Genomic DNA, 23,346 nt, shown 5'->3' on the forward strand with positions numbered 1-23,346 from the left:
TACATTAAAAAAATCCTAAAATATTTTGGAAAATTTAGTCTAACATCCCCCTCAAATTTTTAGTAACGGAAGATATCCACAAAATATATCTATACAATAAAGCATGACGGTTTTTGAATCTTCAACAAATTTTTGTCATATTAGGACATTTGGATGGCACAGATCTGTTCAAATTATAAAACAATGGCTAAGATATATTTTTCAAAAAATGTCTTACATGTACATTTTTTAGTTTCCTGCTTCTCTCTCTTACTTTTTCCTTTTCTCAACCCATCATTCCATAATCCCATTATTCCACCTTCCTCCCACTTTTATTTTTATTTTTATTTATTTTTTCTCATTTTTATTTTTCTCTCTATGTGTTTATTTTTTTTCTTTATTTTCTCATTTTTATTCACTTATTTTTATTCATATTATATGGAAAAGTCTGCTATTCCTGAATTAGGAACCATATTTTACTATTTGTAGTGGAGATTAAATTAATAAATTTTATAGTCCACAAATTAAATGAATTTGAGCTATTAATTATTATTTTAAAATATATTAAATACCTAGACTTCATAAATTTAGACCCTATATGAATTTTCAACATATATTTTAATAAAGCATGACGGTTTTTGAATCTTCAGCATATATTTTTTCTACTAAGACATTTGGATGACTCAGATCTATTCAAATTATAAAACAATGACTGAGATATATTTTTCAACAAATGTCCTACATGTACATTTTATACTTTTCCGCTTCTCTCTCTTACTTTTTCATTTTCTCACCAATCCTTCTATGATCCCATGATTCCACCTTCCTCCCTCTTTTCTTTTTATTTTTTTTTTATTTTCTCTTATTTTTATTCTTCTCTCTATTTGTTTATTGTTTTTATTTTCTCCTTTCTGTTCACTTATTTTTATTCATATTATATGAAAAAATCTCCGATCTCAAAATTAGGAGTCAGATTTTACTATGTGTAAATGGAGATTAAATTAATGAATTTTGTAGTCCACAAATCAAATGAATTTGAACAATTAATTATTATTTTTAAATATATTGAATACTTGATAGATTTCATAAATTTAGACCTCATATGATTCTTCAACAGATTTTAACATAGCAGGATGATTTTTGAATCTTCAACATATTTTTGTCCTACTAGGACATTTGGATGGCTCAGATCTGTTCAAATTATAAAACAATGGCTGATATATATATTCCAAAAAATGTTTTACATGTATATTTTATACTTTCCAGCTTCTCTCTCTTATTTTTTCCTTTTCTCAGCCATCTTTCCATGATCTCATGGTCCCACCTTCCTCATTCTTTTCTTTTATTTTGTTTTATTTTCTTTCATTTTTATTTTTCTCTCTATTTATTTATTTTTTTATTTTCTCCTTTTTGTTCAATATATTTTACATATATTTCCATACAATGTATGTATGCCCGTAATATACTAGGACATTACAAGCATACATACAATTTCCATTTAATTATATAAGCAAAAGCATTATTGTATATATGCCCGTAGAAATTGTATTTATGCCAGGCACATCTATCTATCTAGCTTGTATAAGCAAAAGTGAATTTTTGTGGGAAGTTTTGTGAGAACTCCAAAATTTTATAATAAATTTATGAATTTATCAAATTAAAAAATAAATTTATATAGTATTGGGATTACAACTATATTATAATCCTGACATTATCTACACTGTGTCTTTAGGTACGGGTATACGCTAGTATATATATATATATATATATATGGAACCAACTTCCCTCCAGCCCTAGATTGGACTAGCGGGTGCTTTTGGGCCCGTGAGAGCACACCACAGGCCCCATTTCATTAATTTGAAACGTTCAATGTGTAGAACTCTTCGAGTACTAAATATCTATAAAACATTATGTTGATCTGATATCGATAGCTATGTGATCAAACTAGATTTTTATAAAACAAAATGGACGGTGAATAAATTAACGGTTGACAGAAAACTGATCCGATGAGATAGCTATCGATATCCAATCAACGTGATTTTTTACAGACATATAGTATTCGACGATTTCTACACATTGAACTATTCGGGTTATTGAAACGGGACCCGTGGTAAGCCCCCACGGGCCCAGCAACACCCTCTAATCTAATCTAATACTGGAGGGAAGCTGCTCTCTCTCTATATATATTTGTAGTCTAAGGTCCCTCATCCACAATATGAGCTCTCATGACAACGGCGATGAAGATCAAAAGATGGCGACGTAGTTTTCCTCGATGAAAGCGATATCTTCCACGAAATCCTCGTCAACAACAAAAGTCCTCCCTCTTCTCTCTCTCTCTCTCTATATATATATATATATATATGTAGAATTTGGCTTCATCTGAGCCTTCAATTGTGGAAAGAGTTGAAGTAAAAGTTCTTCAACTGCATTTTTCATCAGCTCTCTCTCTCTCTCTCTCTCTCTCTCTCTCTCTCTCAACTGTACAATATATATATATATATATATACTAGCGTATGCCCGTGCCTGAAGACACGGTATAAATAATGTTAGGATTACAATATAATTGTAATCTCAATACTATTTAAATTTATTTTTTAATTTGATAAATTCACAAATTTATTATAAAATTTGGGAGTTCTCACAAAACTCCTCATGAAAACTCACTTTTGCTTATACAATATATAACTAGATAAATAGATGTGCCAGGCATACACACAATTTTCACAGGCATGCATGCAATAATGCTTTTGCTTATATAATTATATGAAAATTGTATGTATGCTCGTAATATCTTAGTATATTATGGGCATACATACATTGTATGGAAATATGTGTAAAATATATTGAATAAAAAGGAGAAAATAAAAAAATAGAAAAATAAAAAGAAAAGAGAGAGGAAGGCAGGATCATGATATCATGGAAAGATGGCTGAGAAAAGGAAAAAGTAAGAGAGAGAAGCGGGAAAGTATAAAATTCACATGTAGGACATTTTTTGGATTATGTATATCAGCCATTATTTTATAATTTGAACATATCAGAGCCATCCAAATGTCGTAGTGGGACAAAAATATGTTGAAGATTTAAAAACTGTCCTGCTTTATTAAAATATATGTTGAAAATTCATATAAGGTTTAAATTTATGAAGTCTATCAAGTATTTAATATATTTAAAAATAATAATTAATGGTTCAAATTTATTTAATTTGTGGACTATAAAATTCATTAATTTAATCTCCATTACACATAGTAAAATCTGGTTTCTAATTCTAGTATCGCAGACTTTTCCATATAATATGAATAAAAATAAGTGAACAAAAAGGAGAAAATAAAAAAAAAATAAAAAGAAAAGATGGAGGAAGGTGGGATCATGGGATCATGAAGGATGGGGTGAGAAAAGGAAAAAATAAGAGAGAGAAGCAGGAAAGTAGAAAATGTACGTGTATGACATTTTTTGAAAAATATATCTCAGCCATTATTTTATAATTTGAACATATTTGAACCATCCAAATGTCCTAATAAGACAAAAATATATTGAAGATTCAAAATATGACCTACTTTATTATATATATATATATATATATATATAAACATACACTATAAGGCAAAAAATGAGCCAAACCCATTTAATGAAAAGAAATCTAAAGACTTACGCATCAATTAATAGCAGCAAGTAAAACACTTTTGCTATCAACATGCAAAAAAGTGATTTGATTTTTTTTAAACAATAAAATCACAGTCGACTCAATTGATCCATGGATGCTGGAATATCTTTCAATGACTCATCATCAATTTTGTAGTTCAATTTTCTTTTGTTTGGTCAAAATACAGAGAAGATTGTGATAAAATCAGAGAAAATGAATCAAAACACAGAGAAATTTGTGAGCAAATCATAGAAATTTCAACCCTGAAAAACCAATAACAGGTTGTCATGAAAGTTTGCGGAAAAATAATTTATTTTAAAAACAATTTTTCAAAGAAACACCACTTGATTACACAATCTAAAATATCTACTCCAAGTGAGTTGTTGATAATACCTCACCAAGCGATCCAAGTGTCTTGCCTCCAAAGTGATTCACCTTGCACCCTCTTTGATTTATTTTTGTGTATATATTTTCTACAGACCTTAAAAATTCTGATGGTCAATTTTTGTATCAAATACATCTGATATATATACACAACACATGATAGAGTTTGCATGTAGGTGGGATCCTTAGGGATCTCTATCTTTTAGTTGTGGGGATAAAATAAAAGATGTATCTTTTATTTTAAATATACAGGATACAACTTATCCAATTTTTCATTAATTATCTTTTAAACAGATAATATAGAACTTCCACTAATTGCAATAATATCCATCAACACATTACAATTAAACCCCTAAAAGTAGAGAATTACAAGTGAGGCCCTTTCTTACAATTAATCACAAATTTCCTTCCACCAAACTATATTCCACATGAGCTATTAGGTATGGACAAATTTATCACTATCAAAAGCCCTAACTCATGTAACCGAATTCTAAATTTTTCCTTATTCTAATTGGACCCTAAAAGCATTTTTCAAAAAATAGTATTTTTACAATTATATATGTATAAAATATTTTTACCACTACAACAAGTTGGGTCTTGAATGACGAAATTTTTTTGTCTCGAAAGAGCTAATTTCGTCACTATAGATATTTGTGACGAAATATTTTCGTCACCAGTTTCGTCATTGAATGTTTGTCACTAAAAACCAACATGACGAAAAATAATTTCGTCACCAATGAAAATAGTTCAGTGACGAAATTTTTTGTCACCAATAAAATAAGATTTTGTCGCCAAAAATTCTCATTTTCGTCACCAAATAATTATTCAATACCATATTTATAATTTTAGTTGACGAATAAATTTATCACAAATGTTGATCATTGATGAAGAAATAATTTCGTCACGGTAAGATGTAAAGGTGACGAAAGTTTTCGTCTCCCAAAGTCATACATGGGTGACGAAATATATTTCGTCGCAAATATATTTATATACATGACGAAATATATTTCGTCACCAAACAACAAAATCAATGAAAACTTCTATATATGCACTGTAACAAATTTTGTCAAAAAAAATGTTTATTAATGACGAATAATCACTTTGTCATAATGACAAGTACAAATGACGAAACAAATTCGTCACTACACCTGTTCCATATTTTATATTTCAATTTCAATTATTATTTTACAAATATCCCTGCTCATATCCCAATAGCCTTTTAATTGTACTAAGAAATCACTAGCTATTATACATCATTCCACAAAAAAAATCAATAAACAATTTATATTATAAATCAAAATATATCCATCAAACAACTTTAATAATATAAACCATTAGGTACAATAAAAAAACCACCAAAGCAAATCTCAAAATGAACTACCGTGAAATCCACAAAAAAAAAAATCAACACTCAATCTTGATTTGAAACTACAACTAAGTATCAGTTCACGAAACAAAATTCAACAATTGATCTTCATTTGCAAGTATACTTCCAAATGTCATGAAAAACCAATCTGCAAAGAAAATAGACAAAGAAAACATTAATATATTATCAATTACATCTAAAGGGCTAGAGAAATTTTTTTTTTCCATACAATGAAGGCCAGAACCATATTAAAAAAATTAATAATAATAAATTCATATAAAATAAAGTCATGATCATCAACTTGTTGGTATAACAAATAGATATAAATTCAAGTAGTCAATTGAGTATTTCTAGTAGTTAACTTTGAGTATTTTAGTTGCAAATATTTAAATGCTTACCTGTATCTGTTCCTTGTTTCCGGCAGTAATGTTTGAGATTGTTCAACAGGCTTCTTTCTTGATGCTCTTATGATTGTGGGTTAACAGATTCAGCAAGCAATAATTGGTCTATAATTTGAATTGAAGAAATAATAAATTTAAAATTTTGCATAGCTTGGGTTTGGGAAATAAATCGAAGAAAACAAATTGTTCTACCCAACCAAACACTTAACTTGTGAGTGAAAAAGTTGCATATCAAATTCAACATAAGCACATAAAAAGTTGAAATAGGCTCAATGCAAGACAAGAAAGGTAAGTTAGGAAGAAAGATTGAAATAGCGCCTAAAAACTTAGGTTTCCATATTCAACCCCCTCCCCCTTCTAGAACACATTCACGCGCAATGTGTGTGCATGTGAGAGAGAGAGTTGTCATTACCTGTCTGTAAAATAGAATGCTTCTTCAACACCATCACCATGCTGCACATCTATACCAATGTATAGAACACGTGGATGATATTTTAGAAGCTCCAAAATCCCCAAAACCAAGCCATTGATGTAACAAAAACCAGATGCCTCTTCAATGGAAAAGTTAGAATTTCATAGTTGCACTCATGTTTCAAGTTGGTTTCTTAGGAAACAGAAACATTTCAGCCATTTTGATGAAGAAAAAAAAAAGTTCCTTGGACGCAATAGGCTAGTATACTAAATTGGTGGTCAAGTTTGAATTTAGATGTTATGGCTACAAATTGGCTATTTAGACCATGTTCAACTGAAACTACATCATCAAAACAAGAAACCTTGATAAAATTGAAAAAGTAGCATCATGCAATAATACAAAACAACCTACAAGGAAAAACATACAAAGAAAAAGAACTTGTAATTAATTGAAAGGCAATAAAGGTTACCTTATATCGGGGATGATGGGGAAATAGAGAAGGGAAATATAAGCAGAAGCAGCAGAGAAGAAATACAAAGAAGAACCAGAGAGGGAGAAGAAGAAACGAAGAGTAAGTAAATAGAGTATAGAAAAGAGAAATGAGGGGAAAATAATGGAAAGAAACATAGGAGGAGAGAGAACCTGCTACACAAGGAGAGAAGTTATCCTACGGTTAACATTCAGCTATGCCAATACTAACTAAAGTTCATTACACTGCCATATATATATATATATATATATATGTCTGTCCAAAAAACAAAATCGATAAGAATTTAGAGATCTAAAATAAGTAAAGGACCCCAAAAATAGCAGTGCAAGGGGAAGCTCAACACTATATACATATTCCAATTTGCAACAGCCAAGAAGTCTTAACTATTTTGGGTACCACCTAAATAAGTTGCTTATTGGCTTATTTACTACAAGTTATCACATCAATTCTCTACTTTTGTGCATGTATTTTCGTAAAAAGCCAATAAGCCACTAAATAAGTCATACCCAAACCACCCTTAGTTTGGAGTTCTAAAAACTTCAGCCAAAGTCACAAACGTCATAGTGCAGTTCATAACTATTGAGTTGAAGTCAGAAACATCACAGTGCTATTCTTCATGCAAGTAGCTTGTACAAAAATCCTAATTTTTCTACTAAAAGCAAATGGAAATATGTCTTCAAATAAAAATTCAATTTTTTTTCTTTGATAAATAATAATTGATTAAAGAAACAACATCGGAGGGGTTGCCACTCTTATACAAACAAGAACTCAAATGAACAAGTCAAAGCACACAATTATAGGTTCAACAGGATTAATCATGTCTTTCTTTACCTAAATAGCTCCTATCAAAACAGCTAATTACTTCCTATGTCTTTTTAGTTCAACCAAATTATTTCTAAGTACACAAGGTTTGTGAGCAAAAATGTTACATTTAAGTTAAGTTGAAGGCTTTACCATAGAACAAACCTCAACGGGGAAATAAGTAATTTAATATCTTGTAGCCCCTTAGTGTACATAAAAACAATCATGGTACCCTATTACTATTCTACATATTGAAAATGGCTCCTTGGACACTAGAACATTGAACCATGAACAAAGAAAGGCATGGGGAGAAAACTTCCTACATGTGTCTATGGGGCGTATTATTTATTCATCCACATCTATCCCAATGAGCTGTTTATGAAATCTTAGCAGGCAATATCCAGGATGGACAAAAAAGCTGTAATGCTTAGTTCAATCCATGGAAACTACATAATACAAAAGGCCCAAAAAAAAAAAGTTTTAAGGGGTTGAATTACTTCCCCCACCCCACCCCACCTTTTGAAGAGCTAGTTAGCACGTGTAACATTTTCTAAAGTACATACTTTAGAATGCTATAACAACCAATATTGATTTGTGCCCCAAAAAAATAAACAAAACACAAAATAAAGCTTCTCATCTGTGGCATGGAAAGTAATGATTACCAAAGTGTTTAAGAATTGAAAAAGGCTGAACACTATAATCATTTAGTCTTGTACATCATAATGAAAGACAATGCTGCTGATAACGCCTCAAGTATGTCAATGTATGCATAATTGAGAGAACTCCACAAGGAAAAAAGGTGATGGAGGGTAAACTTACAATGTGGAGAGGGATAAAAGCTCACCAAACATGTCATTCACTTGGCCCTGAAGTTGATTGTGACCAACATTTCTACAATCAAAGCACAATGTAACAACCAGTGGTTCAGTGTGAAGTTTTAAATAGTTTTGACACGAACAATAAAAATCAAATTTCGGATGCTTGACTAATAGGTATTTTAGGGAAGTCATCTAAGATATTAAATAAGGGATGCCACTAGTGAAGCCATTTCCAGCAAGGTTTCTGCATTATAAAAGGATTGCTGATGAAACAACCATAAGAAAACTAAAAAGTGCAATTTTTTATTTTTATTTTTTGATAAATGAAATTAAAGGACTAAAATAGAAGAGAAGGAAAAATCAGTAGGTATTAAGCATACAGTTGCGTGCAGTTTGGAGGAAGCTGATAAGGTATCTGGTTTCCAAGATTATTATTGCTTATATAACTGCAGAATTCATCAAATCACCACATCAAGATTATCAAACAGAAAGATGAAAACACCAGCAAATCATCTTAGAAGGCTATTGATCTTACAAATTGGTTACTGCTCTCAAACTTGCGAGCTGGTATCCCATTGACCCAGTAAGCCCAAGACCAGAATACTGCAGTGAAAAAGTGCGACCTGCTAATTTTCCTAAGAAAATACTTTGAAAGGCATTTTCCGAGAAAAACCCCAATAAAAAGTGCGAGTTTTTTTATATTCCTTACACTTCATATCTCTTCATACCAATTAAATTCTAATCAAACCAACCCATATCATGAATTAAAACTAAAAATTACCTTTCTTGGCCAGCACCAGTGTTCGAAATCCGAGCTTTGATAACTTTGCCATCAACATTCAATCTTTTGCTAGTGAACTCAACATTGATTGTAGACTTGGATTTGAGACTGAGCTCATTCGCCGCCACTGCCGCCGCTCATCACTCTTCACCGGTCAAAGAATAGAGACAGTGCCGACCGATCGAAGGATATGTAGAAGACTAAGGTTAGGGTTTGGAGAGAGAGACATAGAGACAGAGAGAGGTTTGGAATCGGAAAAGATGAAAATGATTTGTTAGAGAGAGAGAGAGGTTTGGAATCTGAAAAGATGAAATTGAGATTGTGACAAACCTGTTTCCATGGCAGTATACAACACAAGGTAAAGGAGTGTCCTCTGGGAAAGGTGAACCCACATAATGACTGCATTACAAGGTGTGGCCTCTTTGATTCCTTAGCTGCAAATTTGAAATAATACATAGTCTGCGAAGCTTAAACCATAATAAATATGAAACAGAATGTGTATTGCACATAGGTAGTGGCAATGGAAGCTGAAAGTTTGGTAATGGATGTCCATACTTGCCTCAAGGTCCTGTCTTTTGTACTTTGTGCCCGCAAGAGTAAAATCCTCTTCCCATAAATACTAATCTGGATTATAATCCGCCCTGGATGTCCAGCGTATAGATGGAACAACAAATACAAGGAAGATTAAACATTGAGAAACACTAGCAAAAGCTCATAGATGTTGCATAACATTAAGGTACAAGTTAATCACATGAGAATGTGAGGCACCACCATTTAATGTATGAGATGAGAGAAGTGGTCAATCTAATCAGCTATTTGCAAAGATTAATGACTAATTTGTTCCAGTCAATTGGTCCTATTGTACAAGGACCACTTGAAAGAATGTTTATTGGGGTAGTAAGAAAACCTGAAGCCTTAAATAAAGCAACTTAGGAGAATCTTTTTGGGTTTATTTCACTTTACTCCCATGTGGTTTACCTTGAAAACACATACACTCTTTGAACTTCAAAAGCAACACTTAAACCCTGTGTTCATGACTAAAAAAAGAAATAATCATTTTTTTTCAATGCATTTTAACAGAGAGAGTAATGCACACATACTTAGAAATTGACTGAATGATTGGACAACAGTTTTTCCACCATATTGAATAAATAAAAGGAAAATATTACCCTTGTTATACCAGGCCATAGAGTTGCAGTATCACTGTCTGCAACTTTTTTTTCATTATAATTTAAGCATATAGTTGTGATGAGGATGAAAACGGCAATTACAATGTGCATATTACAAAGGAGCAGTATCGAGCAATGATTGGAAAACACATTCAGAAGAACAAGAAGAGGCTCAATGATTCATTTACAAGTCCTAAAAATTAGTTCCAAGGTTTCAAAATTGGGAAATGAGCTTCAAGGTGGGTAACATAAAATTGAATCAACACCAGATCTTCTCAAATTGGGGTGACCACCTATGTTTTGGCAGTTTGTATATGTTTAATAGACTTAAATTCATGTATTTAATTTAATCTTTTTACAGACCCTCCAACAAACTACATTGGTTTAGTTCCAATAAAATGTGAAAATGCTTGCATGTATGAGATAAAAATCACAAGCATTGGGTGTGCTTGCCTGCAAATGAGATGGCCATTCCACATGTTTGACAAACCAATCAAAAACTCAGTGTATACTCCATTCATGAATCTATCAAGCATCCTACTATCCCCTAAATTCTGCTTAAATACATAAATGCATCATACAATTTTATTTTTTTTAAACAAATTCACCAAAAACAACAGCAACAATCAATTTCAAAAAAATTATTAGTAATCTCAAACAAATTTCAACAAATCTCAACCAAACAACAACAATCTCAAGCAATCTCAAGCAAAGATTCGAAAATCTAAAGTAAATTTTAAACAAGAAATATCTATATTTCAATATTCTTACGAGTTTGAGTTTGTGATATGTGATCTACGAATAAAGCTACGATCTGCGAGGAGGGTTTGTGATCTTTGATCTCGTTGACTGATGTTCACCGAAGAGGGGTTTTGTGATGTTAGATCCTCGTCAACTGATGTTCACCGGAGAGAGATGAAAGAGATGGAGGGAAAGAGAGGGGTAGGATGTCGACTGTGAGAGACCGATCGACAACGAGAAGAGAGAGTGATGGGGATCGGCGACGAGAAGAGACCCCTGCTGATAGTCCCTTGCTCATCGAAGAGAACAATGGAGAGAGAGAGAGAGAGAGACTCACAGTCGCTGATGAGAGAGAGGGGGTCGGTGATGAGAACGTTCTGGATTGGGAGAGCACAAATAAGAGAGAGATGAGAGAATGAAAAGGATGGAAAGAGAGAGACCAGTGGTCTGCTGATCCAAAAAAGAAAAAAAAATTCAAGTGATTATTTCTTTCAAATAATAATTCCAAGTGATTTTTATTTTTCAATGTGGAGTGAATTATATATATATATATATATATATATAATTTTAAGTTTTTGTTTGGTCAGGTATAGTATAAATATTTAATTTTTTTATAAAAAAATTTAAAAAGTCAAAAAAAAAAAAAAATAGCTACTTAAAAAATTGGTTGGGGTTGTGTCAAAATAGCATTGCATCGTATTTGTTTAGACAAGAAAAATGTAAATATTTATTTTTTTTTCTTATCCAAAAAGAAGTATTTATTGACGAAAATAAATTATCTCACCTATTATTTTTAATTTTTTTATTAAATGTGACAAAATTTTCTAATTCATCATGGATTATTCTTATTTAGTGACGAAATTTATTTTCTTCGCTATTTTTCGTCACCATAGGTTTCTTGAAGAGCTAATTAACTTGTGTTTTGTTTTGAGAGAGAGAGAGAGAGAGAGAGGGAGGAGGAGGAGGAGGAGGAAAACTAATAAACAAAAAAAAAGAGGGGGAAGTAAGTAGTTTATTTTTTTTCATTACCGCCCAATATGTCAAAATTTTCCCTCCAAAATTAGTGACAAAATAATTTCTTCACTAAAAAATCTCGAAATATTAATAATTATTAGTGACAAAAATATATTTTTCACCAAATGGTCTTAAAATATTTAAAATCAAGTTTCTTAAAAATATATATATATATATATATATAAAATTATTGGTGACGAAAATATATTCGTCACTAATAATTTTATAATTTGTGACAAATTTTTTTCTCACCAAAAGTCACAAAATTTTGGCGCCACCAAAAAAAATTAGCGGGAAAACCTTCGGTGACAAAACTTAATTTTTCCTCACCTAAAAAGAAGTATTTGTTGACGAAAATAAATTTTGTCACCTAATATTTTTATTTTTTTAATATATGTGACAAAATTTTATAATTCGTCACGAATTCTTCTTATTTAGTGACGAAATTTATTTTCTTCACTACTTTTCGTCACCATAGATTACTTTTGTTGTAGTGTACGAAACAAGTAACCGGTCGGTTTTCTTTTGGTCCAATGTTAATAGGAAAAATTGCTTGAATATACTTTCTTACTTGAGAATGGTGGATTCCATGTTAAGCAGCTATATAAATTAATTACCACTCACATAACCCAACATGTCCGTGTATAGCCTTTGATTCGGCGTCACCGATTGACAATGTCAAAGTTAAATGAATAGATAATTAATTTATACAAGCCTCTCAGGTCAAAGGAAAATAAGTGTATTGTAATAGAACTACCTTTTAAACTGATAGTGATCATTCCATAGGTGTTCTTAAAACCGATCATGTTCAGTGCATGTACTTATTGCATAACACCCACCTATTTGCTTAAGGTCACTACCTCAATGATGGAGTTAATCATTCTATCATATAGCAGCAAAACAGGTGTAGGCCATAGTAGTGCGACGCCCAATCAACACCCATAGCCTAAAACATTAATTGGGTCTACAAGGCACCGAAAAATCATAACTCCCAGCTTTTGGTTCATTAACCATTAGCATATTTTTCTACAATGTTACCCAAGGGACCTTATGTTCACATCATATGTAACTTTAAATTTAACATTACCCATAATAATATACAAAATGCAAAATATAATAATGCCAAACAATTTATATAATCAATTAATAAAGTCAATAAATTAATTTTTGAAGGCACAAATGCTAACAGTCACACCGCTCGGTATATAGTTCCTCCATAATGGGTTTGAGAAAAACCTTTTCTTTAAAAAAATCATAATATAGGTGAAACCAATTCAAAATGATACGCAACAATACTTTTTATTTAAATATTAATAATTTAGCAGCTCAAATTGGGTCAATTTTCACAAATCATTTGAATGAAGTGTCTTGATGGCAATCTCATTTATCTTTAATTGCGTGGGTTGAATTTAATGAAGTCACATATTGTTGACAAGAAAGCCTCTCTTTCTCTCCCAAGCAACTGGACAAGGTTTGGCTTAAGCCACATAGACCTATATATATATATATATATATACCTTAAGGCAATAAACACAAGAAAGAAGAAGAGAGACCTTTCCTAATCTTTTGGTTATGATATGATAATCCCATCTTACCAAATGATTTATGGGGACCATATTAGCGTTTTATGTAAAGCATTGCATGCAAAAGAATATTTGGACAAATACTTGTGACTAATTGTTATTAACCACCCAAAAAGTGTGCTATCTAACAAGTTTTATCTACTCAATTAAATCCTTGTAGGTCTGCATTCTATTACCTAAAGGGAGCTAGTAATTTCAGCTACTTAGCTAACGTGTTACTCAAAAGTCTGTACATTTTCATTTGGAAGTGAGTTGTACTATTTCCATTTACATGTGGGTTTGTGTGCTTTTGTCTTTACATGTTTTTAATAAATAGTTGATGTTAATCTTTAGTAGATTAATTACAAATTCCATACATATTTTGGCATCTCGTATTTATTTGCAAGAGCAAGGATTCTCTAGAGTGAAATTTTCTTAAAGTTTCTTAGAGTGTTACATTGTATGGTTGAGATTTACTAGTAAGTTACATCAATTTTTCTGATGTGACTTGCCAGTAAATCTCAACCACACAAAGTAGCACTCTAGGAAATTTTAGGAAAATTTCACTCTAGAGGATCTTTGGTGTATTTGCGGTCCTTATATTTATTTGCTTTTATTTATACTAGTGATGGGTGAAAGCGCAATATATTTTTAATGTTATATTTAAATTTTTGAATGATTTGATGATTAAGAGGGAGTTTGATGAATGAAGAAATCCATTCAATAGTTTTGAGTAGTTTGACAATGAGAAAATTTGCTTAGCATTTATTGGATGTGAAAGGTATATTATTGAAAAATTCTACAATGCATGCACTCAAAAAAATAAATAAAAACAAATAAACAATTATACCGTGCAAGTTATGATATTTTGCTGCTTTGATACCACTTTGTATTATAATCAAATCATTTTCAATTGCAACTAAAGAGACCGTAACAGATTATAACCAAAGATTGCTTAAGCCATAATCAAAGATCTCTTTTGTCATAATTAAAATCACGATCACAATATAACACTGAGCCATAATTGAATACTACAAAAGGTTGTAACCGAGAAATATGATGCCCCACATTTGAAATGTATATTGCATAATTTTCCTATAACTTATCTCCTATCAAGTAACCAAAAATATAGAATAAAAGCTGCCAAGTTCATGCTAAGTATATAGGTTGTACAAATTGTGCATTTAAATAAACATAAATAGATTCATATTTAATAAATTGAAATTACAAAACAAAAATCATAGGACTATATCATACTGGAGATAACAATTTGATGAACAAAAATATATATAACAAAACAAAATACTAGAAAAAGAAAAGAAAGCAAATTGAAATCTGTGTGACCATAGTTTCCTTAAAACAGATTTGCCGCCTCACCGTGGGTGTTGGAGATATGTCGGCGTTTGTATCCTAAGATACGATGGTTAGAACCCGCTAACGTAGAAGCACCTTTTGTTTAGCTCTGGAAAACTGACAATGGCAGCACTCTCTCATATAGAAAGAATATATTATTGCAGACTATCACTAGAGAGCAAAGAATTTCTGTGTGACAAACAGCGAGGGAGGTCTCTTTTTATATGCAAAGGGAGAGAGGGGAGGAGCCTTCCAGCAACAAATACAAAATTCAATTTTGCAAAACTGCCCAACTAATGCAGAAAACTGATGGGAAATAAGAATGCAAGTTACACACTCTATATATACATGTTTGTATATATGCAGCTACCAAACAGAGCTAGTCCAAAAAAGATTAATTTGATGGGCCATCAATTCCGACCCAACCCAAACCAAAGCCCAAGTCCAAGTCTCATGATCCACGGACCCCGACCCGGTCCGGTCTGATGGGCGGCTCGTGCACACGCGTGTGACAATTTTTGCATAACCAACTTGGACCATAGTTTTGGCCCAAGCCCATCTTTAAAGCATCTTTCAAAAAATTTGGATACTGCAAAGGGCTCATACCCTTATCAAAACTTAGGATTTAAATACCTATCAATGATGTCCTCTACAATCAATGTGGGATATGTAGGTATACATTATTTCCAACATCTCATTCATGAGGCCAACTTTATCAGACAATTTCTCATTCAATCCTCAATTGTTTTTGGTTATTCTTTTTGTGGTGTAAAGATCTTGTTATAAAGAATCTAAACCCATTTGATCACACCTCAACCGGTGGTTGGGACCTACTTTAATTTCAAATTAAAGTCACTATAAAATCATTTTTTCCCAACATTCCCCCATATGAATAAAAATTGACGGAATAAATAAAAACAGACAACTTTTAACAATAAAGACTCGGAGAGAGAGCACACAGATTAACCCTGCATTAGAAAACGTAGCTGTTGGCCTTGAACCTTTTGTAGGAAAAGTCTATCGGATTTACTGGCTGACCAGTGAATGTGATGTCTTAAACTATTTTGTCGTTTGTGTAAACCTAGACAATAGACCTCACACAGGAATTAGTTCAACCATTGTTCTTATTCTCACTGGTGTGTCCGGTTTGGCCCTAAAACACTAGCCTAGTTCAATGAGTGCTTTTAAAAATTCGACCTTATCAATTCTTAAAGAAGCAGCCCCACTTCATACTCACATAGGTGACCTACATAAGGTATCTTACTATACCACAGTTGACTATTCACATCACTTAGGTCATTAAAAACATTAGTTTAACCTTCCACCTCCACAGGGTACCACTAAATAAAGGAATGGGTAAAAGGATTTACCTCTTTAGTGACTCACTCGTTACACACAATTAGGTTGTCCCTTTGAACTTAGATCTTGGGATTTCCAGTCAACTATGTCGGGTTTTTCATTCCGGTAACATTAACTAAAGGTCTTAACCCCATTCCTCTTGACAACTTTTCTGCTAACTCTGGATTTAACCTTTTGGTTAGCGAATCCGCAATGTTATCCTAGACTTTACATAGTCTAAAGAGACAACTCCGTTAGAGAGTAGTTGTCATATGGAATTATGTCTACGACGGATATGTCTAAACTTTCCATTATACATATTACTCTGTGCTCGTCCAATCGCTGATTGGCTATCACAATGAATATAGATAGCGGGCACAAGTTTCGGCCAACGTGGAATATCTTCAACGAATTAGCAAAGCCATTCAACTTCCTTAGTTGCTTTATCCAAAGCAATAAACACAGATTCCATCGTTAATCTCGATATATACATTTTCTTGAAAGATTTTCAAGACACGGCTGGCCCCTCCAAGAGTAAACACACAACCACTAGTGGATTTGGAGTCCTTTAAATTAGATATCCAATTAACGTCACTATACCCTTCTACTATACCCTTCTAGTACTGCTAGGTATCTGGTATAATGCAGCTCATAATCCTAGGTGTAGCATAGATAGCCTAACACCCGCATAATGCCCTTTTAATGAGTAGCATTAAGATTACTCGCGTATCTACAAAGCCTACTAACAGAGTAGGCTATATCTGGCCTTATTCAACTCATCAGATACATCAAACTCCCAATGACCTGAGAATATTCTAGCTAAGAGACACTCTCACCATTAATCTTGGTTAAGTGTAGACTCAAGTCTACTGGTATCCTTAACACATTTGTATCTAATTTACCAAATCTCTCGAGTATCTTCTTAACACAATGAGATTGAGAAAGTACAATACCACAAGATGTTTTGGTAATATAAATATCCAGAATCACATCTGCAAGACTCATATCTTTCATGTCAAACTTAGAGTTTGACAATCTCTTGGTAATTCTAACCATCTCAACATTACTACCAACAATGAGTATGTCATCAACGTATAGACACAGCATGACATAACCTCTGCCAGTGTCTTTGACATATACGCATTTGTCACACTCCTTGATTCTGAATCTATTTGCCAACATAGCGTTGTTAAACTTTTTATGCCATTGTTTAGGAGCTTATTTCAAATCATTCAACGACTTGACAAGCATACAGACTTTCTTATTTTTTCCTGGAGCAGTAAACCCCTCAGGATGCTCCATGTGGATTTCCTCACCCAAATCTCTATCTAAGAAAGTTGTCTTTATATCCATTTGATGTATCTCCAAACCACGTAAAGCTGCTATCGCAATCACCATGTGAATGGATATAATCCTTGTTACGGGTGAATAGGTATCAAAAATAATCCATGCCTTCTCGCTACCTGTATCCTTTGATAACTAGCTTAGCTTTATACTTATCAATTGACCCATCCGCTTTCATCTTTCTTCTAAAGATTCACTTACTCCCCAAGGCCTTACTATATAGGGGTAGATTAACTAACTCCCAGGTGTGGTTTTGTAAGATGGAGTCAATCTCACTCTTAATTACTTCTTTCCACGAAGGACTTTCAGGTGAAGTTACTGTTTCATGGAAAGTTTGAGATTCTCCCTCTAACATATAAGTCAAGAGTTTAGACTAAAGGACTTGGAAGTCCTTCCCTCTTACTCCTTCTTCGCTCATCTACCTCCTTATCTTGAGCACTATCACTAGGATCATCTTCAAATTCCTTCTCAGAATTTTGATCCTCTCATTGGGTTCGGCAACGAAACACGTTCTTAAAGAAGGGCGCATTCTTTGACTCTATTATGGTATTCTTGTGTATATTTGAAACATCAGACTTGTGCACAAGAAACCTATATGCACTACTATTTTACGCATAACTAATGAATATACAATCCACGTTTTTCAGACCTATCTTAACCCGCTTGGGTGTAGGTACTGCCACTTTTGCAAAACATCCTCACATTTGTAGGAAATTATAAGAAGGCTTGCGGCATTTTCGTAATTCATACAGAGTCTTGTCCACTTTTTTTCTAAGCTATTCTATTTAGAATGTAATTCGCAGAGAGAATTGCTTCCCCCCACAAGGTCTGTGGTAACCCAGAACTTATCAACATTGCATTCATTATTTTCTTCAACGTCCTATTTTTTCGCTCAGCAACACCATTTGATTGAGGGGAATAGGGTGCTGTAGTTTGGTGGATAATTCTAGATTGAGCACAAATCTCAATAAACGGCAATTCATATTCTCCACCACAATCACTTCTTAAAGCCTTGATTTTTCAGCTTAGTTGGTTCTCAACTTCATTCTTAAAAAGAATAAATTTATCAATCGCCTCATCTTTGCTTTTAAGCAAATACACATAACAATATTTAGTGCAATCATCAACAAAAGTGATGATGTATTTGTTGCCACCACGTGATTGTACGACTGTCAAGTCACACATATCACTATGCACTAAATCTAAAGGGTTGGTACTTCTTTCTACAGAATGAAATGAAGTCTTAATCAATTTTGCTTCTACACAAGTTTCAGACTTATGATTTGGATTAATCTTGAAAGATGGTGTGTGATCTAACTTGATTAATATAATGCAACGAGTCAAAATTCATATGACTAGTCTACCATGCCACAATTCAGGAGACTCAAGCATATAAGAAAAAGAAGAAGTTTTCTTATTGATTTTTGGGATAATAGTCATTCCATTGAGCTTAAATATATTGCCCGACATATACCCCTTACCCACATAGACTCTACTTTTAGTCAACACGACCTAATCAGACTCAAACACCATGCGGAAGCCATGCTTGCTTAAGAGAGATCCCAAGACAAGGTTCTTACGAATGTTCAACACATATAGGACATCGTTCAGAGTCAGCTCTTTTCTTGAAGTTGTCTTCAGGACCATCTTGACCTTCCCCTCAACAGTTAAGGTCGTAAAATTCCCCACAAATAACTTTTCACCACTTGAAACTAGTTTGAATATAGCAATCCAGGCTTAGACCCGACCCATGTAGTGCTTTTGAATTCGAGAAACCATATCCGTAGCGGTCGTTCTTCTCTCTTTTCATGTTTGGCTTTGGCTTCAAGGGTCAACACCATTCTTGGTGGTGTCAACATTGCCTTCCTTTTCTTGTTTTGTTCTGCTCCTAGGTTGACACTCATCTTGGTGGTGTCGACACCGGCTAGTTACTGTGTTCTTGGTGGGGCTATTGAAATTTGGGGTCGACACTAGTCTTAGTGGTGTCGACACTAGTCATGTTGTTGGCCTCTGGGGTCAACACCAGTCTAGGTGGTGTCGACACTGTCTTGCTGCTTAATCTTGGAAATCACTACTAAACTATAGGGTCAACACCATGGGTTCCTTGGTCAACCCTTGTCTGTAGCCAACATTTGTGTCTCAGCATTTTCTTCATGAGGGTCGACACCACTGTCTTGAGGGTCGACCCCTATGAGTCATTCCAAGCTCTTTGAGTCATTTTGGGCCCTACTTTTTGGAGATTTTGACTTACACTTTTCATTTGACTTTGGAACTATTATTTTACTAATATCAAGTCACTATAAATAGACCCAAAAGAACTTTTCTCTCATTAGTTGTTTCTCTTTTTCCCTCCTTACCCGTGACTTCTCTCTTTTTCTCTGAAAACTCAACTTTTCTCACTTAGATCTTCAGATCTACTCACCTAAAGGTACCTTCTCATCTTCGTCCTTCAAAATAGATTGTAGATCATCTCAAGGGCTTTCTTTTGATCCAAGAGATTTGTGGTTTCATCAACGATGAGTTTCCTCCGAGTTTTCCTCTTCCACCTTTACACTTGAGGTAGGGATTTCTCCGTACTTCTCTATGATTTTTAACTTAGTGTGGGAGTCAAATTTCCTTGGATCAATAGAGAAGAATGGACCAGTCTGGTCCTAACATAACCTCTATTTGGCATTGATCCCAGTCAATTGAAGAGCCGAATAAAATAGTCGGCATTCCAGCCAGTAGAATAAAGGCCGAGTAGAAGTACATGTAAAGGATCAGGGATGGGCCAGGCCTTAAGGCCCAAAGAGAATATTATAAATATAGGATCTTCATTTAGAGAAAGGTATGTGAGAACTAGTAAACTTAACTTTAGATACAAGTAATCAAGAGAGTATACACTGACTTATCCGTTGGAGTGCTAATTCCAGCACCCCCGACCGGAGTGTTCATTTCTTTTCAAGTGACAAGTTGAAGATCACGAGCGTCCCCCAAGATCTGAAGAGTATTTCCAAACTAGTTTCCCACAATTGGCGCCGTCTGTGGGAATACTCAAGAACATCCATGGCAGGCGTAACAGAAGACCCTCCGATAGTCACTGACGAAACCACATAGAGAGACGACCTCACTCTAACAAACATGCTTGGACCGGAGACTATCGCCGCAAGATGCGCTTTGAACTTCGCCTTACCCTTGACTTCAGTGCATGAGACAATGCAAGCTATCATGGAACAAGCAAAGCAAAACGAACAGAGGTTGGAGAACATGATCACTGAGAACGAGCGTCTCTGTCAGGATTTGGCCCTGGAGGTGGTGAAGTCCAAACAAGTTGTACACCAAGATCCGGAACGACCTCTGAGGGCAGGTGGTCGACGACCTCGAGCCCGACATCAAGACCCTGATAGCGACTCCGACTCATTATCCCCGGAGCCTAAGAAGAAAGGACGATCCGAAACTTCCAGTTCCTCTGAAGAGAGTCCACGTACAAGGCATAAGTGAAGACGAAACAGTTCAGATAAAGAAGACCAGCATGACCCCTTTGTGCGATGGATCACAAGGGCGGTTCTACCCAAAAATTTCAAAGCTTCGTCGTTCACCCTCTATGATGGAAAATCAGACCCCACCGATCACATCCATCACTACAAGCAATCCATGACATTGCATGCAGACGACGAGGCCCTCATGTGCCGAATATTCCCCAGCAGTTTGGGCCCATTGGCTGTCAGGTGGTATTATAAACTGGAGCCGACTTCGATCAAAAGCTTCCATCAATTACAGAAATTCTTCAGGGCCAGATTCATCACCAACGAGGTCCATCCGAAACAAGCCGACTCTCTCTGGGCAATGCAGATCCAACCAGAAGAAACGCTAAGAGTGCACTCGGCTCGCTATTGGGAGTGCTTTAATCTTATTGATGATGCTTGCAACGACTCCATGGCTATCACCGCCTTTAAAATGGGTTTGCATCCTGACAGTGCTCTCCTCAGCTCCCTAACTAGATGATACCCTAAAACGGTCTGGTCCCTGATGAAGAAAGTTGAGGAATACTGCAAAGTAGAGGATGACGCCTTGCGGGTTAAAGCCGAAAATGTGGCCAACAAAACGGCCCCTTCAGAAGTTGCTCAGCCGTTAAATTCTGTACCACCTCAGAGCCCTAAACCACGGCATCGGGCCAAACGAGACAAAAGGCGGGATTCTCGCCGACCAAGCGACCAATGCTCCCATCGAGCAAATGAACTACTGCAAGTTGATAGCAGGCGCTCAAGGCACGCCGACAAGAAATATACGGAGTTGACAGAGCCGATCAACGCGGTTATGTCCAAAGTCCAACACCTTCCATTCTTTAAATGGCCGTCCAAAATGGTGGGACCTCCCGACACGAGAAGATAGGAGAGACGGTGCGAGTATCACAAGGACCATGACCACGATACTAAGAGTTGTTATGCATTGAAGGATTACCTGGAGGAATTGGTACAGGATGGTAGGCTACAACAGTACGTCCGAAAAGGCAACTCCACCAAAGCAATAGCCTTGAGACAAGATTCCCCTTCACTGGGCGTGATCCACATGATATACAGCCTGCCAATGTCATCCGTGATGCATACGATTCAGTCGAATCCCGACCCTCAAAATCAACTCACTCTGGCAAAACGGCCCCATGAAGCTGCGAGCATTGCCTTTGATGATTCAGATTTGGCCGGAGTGACACTTCCACACATCGATCCCTTGGTAATTGAGTTACGCGTAAACCAATTCACCGTTGAACGGGTACTCATTGATCCGGGGAGCACATCGAAGATTATGTATTACAAGGCATTCACCAAGCTCGGTTTCTCTGAATCGGATCTTTCTCCGGTCCCTTATCCAATATTCGGCTTCAACGCCAATCCAGAATACCCATTAGGAAAAATCACATTACCCGTTCGAGCGGGCTCCTGAACAGTGGATGTGGAATTCTTGGTCGTCAACCTTCCATCGCCGTATAATCTCATCATGGGACGAACTTGGTTGCATTCTATGCAGGCCGTGCCAAGCACCTATCATTAGCTGCTACGCTTCCCGACAGAACGCGGCATTGAGCAAATCTGTGGCTCACAGAAATCGGGACAAGCATGCTGTCTGCTTGCTGGAAAAACGTCAAAGGAGTTGCAAGTGAATTCTATTGAGGTGCCAGATCGGGAGAACCTCGACGATGTTGGGTGGCCCCTAAGTGAAAAGGCCATGAAAGCCCTAGATTGAGTTGAAATTGATAGAAACCCAGATAGGTTCTTCATGGTCGACGCATCCCTGAATCAAGCCGACAGACAGCAGCTGATTTTCTTTCTGCTCAGCAACCTTGATGTCTTTGCATGGACTCCATATGAGATGCCGGGTATAGATCCGTCTGTTTCGCAGCACCGTTTGAATGTTGACCCTCAATCCAAGCCGATCATTCAGAAAAGCCGGCGGTCAGCTGCAGAGCACATTGCCGCCATTGTTGAAGAGGTTGACAGGTTGCTTGACGCCGGGGTAATCAAGGAAGTGACCTACCCTACGTGGCTCTCTAATACTGTGGTTGCAAAGAAGGAAAATGGGACTTGGCGAGTGTGCGTTGACTTCACAGACCTAAATAAAGCCTGCCCCAATGATTGTTTTTCCCTACCCAGAATTGACCAACTTGTAGATGCGACGACACGCCATCAGCGTATGAGCTTCCTCGATGCTTACAGAGGCTACCATCAAATCGCCATGCATCCCGAGGACCAAGACAAAACTGTATTCCTCACCCCAAG

General features: G+C 35.2%; 1 long non-coding RNA gene across 2 annotated transcripts; it reads right to left on the reverse strand.

Moving 5' to 3' along the window:
- Positions 1-8,311: 8,311 nt before the first annotated feature.
- Positions 8,312-9,216, reverse strand: LOC114268448 (uncharacterized). 2 transcript variants are annotated; one of them, XR_014365690.1, is made up of 4 exons: positions 9,073-9,216; positions 8,827-8,894; positions 8,672-8,737; positions 8,312-8,535 (listed from the first exon to the last, which is right to left on the reverse strand). It is a non-coding gene; the product is annotated as an uncharacterized LOC114268448 (long non-coding RNA). The 2 variants fall into 2 exon arrangements; XR_014365689.1 differs by lacking the exon at positions 9,073-9,216 and having other exon boundaries at positions 8,827-9,066.
- Between the last annotated feature and the right edge of the window lie 14,130 nt (positions 9,217-23,346).

The sequence above is a fragment of the Camellia sinensis genome, chromosome 4, assembly GCF_055761805.1.
Source record: "Camellia sinensis isolate YWXY chromosome 4, ASM5576180v1, whole genome shotgun sequence".
Classification (NCBI taxonomy): Eukaryota; Viridiplantae; Streptophyta; class Magnoliopsida; order Ericales; family Theaceae; genus Camellia; species Camellia sinensis.